Here is a 5,184-nt window from a genome sequence, read left to right on the forward strand (position 1 = left end):
TGAGGGTGCAGACAGATTTCCCTTTGTTGAGCTTGTGGTGTGTCTTGGGAACTTTAACTGGAAAGCGCATCCAAAAAATTTGTGTCTGCAACAAAATGTCTGAGGCAATTAAGTTATGAAAGAGAAAGAGCTTTTGAACGCATACCTTGGAGGTGCAAGCCCAAGACAGCTGGTCACACTGGTTGGGTCTCTGGTGAGGGTGGCAGATGGCAATGACAGGGGTACATGTTGGAGTGTGTGATCACAAGCCAGGAAACAAGGCAGGCTGAGACCTGGCTCTCACAGTCGTCTTTGAGGGCAGAAGCCCCAATGATCCAAACACTTCCCATCTGTTCTTCTTCCTAAAGGTTCACAGGCCCTCTTGATACAACCACCCCGAGGACTAAAGCCTTTCCACATGAATCCTTGGGGACACTATTCAAACCATAGCAGTGTGCCAGCAGTGACCCTGCGGCCCACTTCCGCACCTTCAGGCACAGGGCAACCCAAGAGAGTGGAGATTTTCATTTCCTCATTCAGGGATAAATATCCAGAACACACATTTGGTAAGAATAAAATGTTCAATATTTGAACATTAGTGGCATCTAAAAATTACATTTAATTCATAAATCAAAACTGCACAGCAGGTGATATTTATGGTGATTCTTGCTAGAGGATATATTAAAACTTGTAAGAATTGTAAATGATGTAACACAAAATGCTACACTTTCTGGTCATAATTGATGACTTCCTCTTGGATGTATTGAATAAATTAATTTCATTGCTATACAGATGACATTAATATGCTTTTATAATTAATTTAGCTCCGAGAACTGCTTGGGGTGCCAGATTTCATTGGAAGGAGGAACTGCCTCAAGGAAAAAGGTGTACATGAAAACCAAATAAAGACTAATACTGTAATAGGAAATAGCGGGCTTGGCGTGACCCTGTCATAGAAGAAAATACACCAAGTTATTGCTCAGAGGGTAATTGTGTGGAGGGAGTGACTGGGTGTGTGTCAGCACTGCTGGACTGGCATGGGAGTTTCTCAAGTCCCCCCTCATCAGTAGGAATCTTGAGCTATTTAACATGTAAGCCTCCCACATCCAAGGCTGGCCTCAGTGGCAGGACCCTGAGGGCTCAGAAGGAGCATCCCGTGATCGAGGAGTCTCTCTTCTTGGACAGTGAGTTTCCACCTTACCCCTGCTAGCTCCTTACCCCAGAAATAACCACAAGTGACCCCTGAGTTCTTTCTTCTTTTCCAGGCATGGTGTTGTCTTCCTTATTCAGTGTGTCAATGGCAAAGGTTCTTTTTCACTTTTAACTTCCATGAGAGTGCAGGTTTATTGGTTATTCCCTAGAAAGCTAACACACTCAGCCAGAATTTCCCCACTGGAGAGCAGCATGGTTCTCCACATCTGTTCAGCAGAGTGGGGGAAGCTATAATCTCATAGACTAGGTGGGTATTAGGTCACTCATTGCTTTTTTAAGTTTCCCATTTTCTCAAAAAGACCCCCAAAGTGTGGGGAGGTGGTATCTTTGGAGAGAATTCTTTTTGCTTTTGTCTCTTCTAAGTGCCTGAGAAAAGAAAGTATATGACTTAGATATTTTCTGATTTTAAATGCCTAGCTCATTGAAAGCTCCCCCATCATTCTGATGCAGTCCTGGGAAAAGGTAATGATATGGTAATGATATTTCGCTAGTTCTGAGAAGCACGAGTTGAGCGCTCTGCACATACACAATGAATGCCCAGGAGCCTATGTTAAACAACTGGAAAGATTAATCAGAAAGAATCCCTAAATACAATTTCCCTTGGCTTAATCAGTGAAGTCAACCCTGACTGAGTGCCAGCCACAAGCCAGGCTCAGGGAGTGCTGAGGGGGGTGTCGCTGTGTGGTGCAGGAGATGTATGTGCATGTGCATGTGCATGTGTGCAAGTATATGACTCATGCATGCGTGTGCCCACCTGTAGATGATGGGGGGTGTGAACATGTGGGATATTCCCACATGTGTGGATGAATATATGTATTTGTATGTGCATGTGTTTGCCAGTGTGTGTGGTTGTGATTGTATAAGAATGGGTGTGCATGCATGTGTTGGTGTGCATGGGTTATTTGTGACTGGGTATAGGCATATGGGGGGAGAGAGAGAGAGAAAGAGAAGGAGAAGGAGATGAGAGGGAGGAAGAAGAAGGGGTAGGGGGAGGAGGAGAGGATGAAGATGTGGATATAGAGATGAGTGAATGCTTCTGTCTCATGCCCAGGGCTCCTGTGGCCTTGCAGGGGGAGGACAGAAGCATCTTGCCTAGAATCTCTTCCTTTGACTTATGAGGCCCTTTTTGATCCTCTATATCTTCCTTTTCTTCTCTGCTTCCTTGTATTCTCACTGAACGGAATGACTTGGGGTTCCTCACACAGGCTCCCAACAAGCTCAGCTGTTTCCATTCCAGAGATGGCATGCCCACATGCACCCTCAGTGCCTTCAGTGTCCTTGGGCAGAATGGTAGTCACCATGGTGGCAGAAAGCTTCTGCTCGGCCACCTCTTCCTCATGCTGCAGCACTTGGACACCCCCCAATTGTTCGAGCTGGGATTGTTTGAGTATCAGCTCAAACAATTGTGTCTTTTCTCTTCATGGTCATGGGGTCTCGCAAAAATGGGCTATGGCTCTTGAGATTAAAAGACTTCTTGATGTCTTGACTTGTTCTCTGACTGACTTTGCTGACATAATGAAGGCAGTAGGCAGAGACACCTTGATATAGGCTACATTTCCCCGCCCCCATCTTGGCTCATTCTTGTGAGAGACTAACCCCAGTACTTCAGCAGTGAGTGACTTGCAATCGAGGTTAAGACTTTCTCAGAGCTAATTAAACTAAAATGAGATCATTAGGCTTGGCTCTAAACCAGTAATGACCGGTATCTTTATAAGAAAAGTAGATAAGGATACAAAGAAATAAAGAAGGGAGATCATGCAAGGGCATCAGGACAAGACAGCCATCTAGAAGCCAAGAAAGGAGAAAGGAGAGAGGCCTCAGGAGAAACCAGCCTTCAGACACCTTGACCTTGAATTTCCAGCCTCCAAAATTGTGAGACAATAAATGTCCTGTTTAAGCTGTTTTCTCTGTTCTGTTTGTCGTGGCAGCCTGTATTGGTCAGCTTTCCTGTTGCCAGACACAACACCTGACATCCACAACTGAAAGGAAGAGAAGTTCAATTTAGCTCATGGTTTGGAGGGTTCAGTCCATAGTCAGCCATCCATAAGGCAGGAACATCATGGCGGAGTAAAGCTGCTTAGTTCATGGTGGCTCGGGAGCAGAGCAAGGATACAGAGGATACAGTGCTAGAGAGGAGTAGAAGAAGGACTGCGTGCAGTACTGAAGCCATGTTTCCATGGCTGGCTGAGACACATCCAGGAACACACTTTACTCATCCACTAGACCTTTCTATATCCAGTGAACCCGACTGCTTGGGATTAAGAGTCGCACAGCCACAGCTGACTGACAGGCATGTGGCCATGGCAGGGAACTTGGACAAAGATCTTCTGAAGGCTGAGGGAGCTAGGAAGTAGATATTTGGCCCTAAAGGAGCCTTGAGATCACCTAGTCCTGGCTGACAGTTTTCTTTTTGTCTCTTGGGAGATCCTGAGAAACAGCCATCTGGCTAAGTCACACTTGGATTCTTGGTCCATGTGGTGTCTCATTTCTGCTGTGAGATAACAAACATTGGTCCTGTAAGCTGAGAAGGAATTGTTGGAGTAATTTGTTAGAAAGCTAGCACACCTTCTCACCCATCCTTTTACTGATGAAATGAAAGCATTTTTGAGGGTGAAAAGAGATTCTAAAATTAAAAATGTATGTATTTTAGAAATAATATTTTATTAACACATGTTCATTTTAGATAGTGGTGGCCAACTGTGACATTTCCATCCATGCAAATAGCATGCATTGGTCATATCCCTTCACCTTCCCTTCTGAAATGTTTATTGCTTGATTGACTGGTTGATTTTATTATATTGGTTCTATAAATTGTTCTATTGAAAATAATTTTAAATAGTAGAACTCTTCTAAAACGAAAAACTTCACATATTTATGTACAATAGAGTAAAATATAAAACATTCTTCATTATCTGTATGTAAATAATAAAGCAGAATAGATTTGGATTTTAATCAGTTTTCCAGTAATCTATCTCTAATATGTTGTCTATACTATTAAAATTTTCCCCAATGTTATAAAATCTTTTATTATTTTTTCATGAAATTTCCCATAATTTTCAAAGAAACATTGTTGTGGTTAGTAAAAATTTGAAATTGTTGACACCTTCAAACCTTCATTATAGGTCATAATATTTTATTTTTTTATGTTTTGTGTTTATTTAATGGGTAATACTCATCTCAGAAATCTTTCTCTTTATCAGATGTTTGATCCCCTTGCAAAATCTTTGGTCTTCGAACTTGAACATGGACCTTCACTCCATCAATTATGTGACTTTCATGTTGGATTGCATTCTGCAGCTCTTCTGAAGAAAACTGAACCCAACCCAAACTTTTATGCAAACCAGTCTCTTTGTTAAAAGGAACAGTGCACTTTCATATATGGCCAAATTGAGCAAAGTATTCTCTCAGCTCATTCACCATTGCAGTCCAGGGAATTTTCCTGACTAAAGCAACTGACCAGTTAATACCTGCACACAGCGCCATGGCACCCCTCGTGACGGAGGCGGCCATCTTTCAGTCATAATATTTTCAATAGGGAAAATATTCTCTGTATAGACTTTGAAGCAACTAATCAGCTTTGGAAAAGTGAAAGAAATTCTCAATGCAAACCTTCTGGCATTAAAGTATAAAATCTATTGGTTTAAACATTTTACTGGGTACTGTCATTTTGTCTCTTTTTGTGGTATTGGGGATTGAAGCCATAACCTTGCACGTACTAGACAAGTTCTACCACTACACAATAACTCTAATTCTTTAAATTTTTTTATTTTTTTTATTTTTTTATTTTCAGTCAAGGTCTGGAAAAGCTGTCAGGCTGGCATTGAGCTTACGCTCTTCCTGACTTGGTCTCTCACATAGCCTGGAGGAGATCACAGGTGTATATTATCACGCCTACCTCATTTTATCTTTTTGAGTAATTTTCTTCAGTAACTATTTTTATAACACAAAGTTCATCCAACAAATCATTTTTATTTTTGATTCTTTTGAATGCTT

At 41.8% G+C, this 5,184-nt stretch overlaps 1 pseudogene; it reads right to left on the reverse strand.

Annotated features, from left to right (window-relative positions):
• Nucleotides 1-4,368: 4,368 nt before the first annotated feature.
• LOC101582506 lies at nucleotides 4,369-4,790 on the reverse strand (annotated as a pseudogene).
• Nucleotides 4,791-5,184: the final 394 nt, after the last annotated feature.

This window comes from Octodon degus, unplaced genomic scaffold, assembly GCF_000260255.1.
Source record: "Octodon degus isolate 3935 unplaced genomic scaffold, OctDeg1.0 scaffold00010, whole genome shotgun sequence".
Classification (NCBI taxonomy): Eukaryota; Metazoa; Chordata; class Mammalia; order Rodentia; family Octodontidae; genus Octodon; species Octodon degus.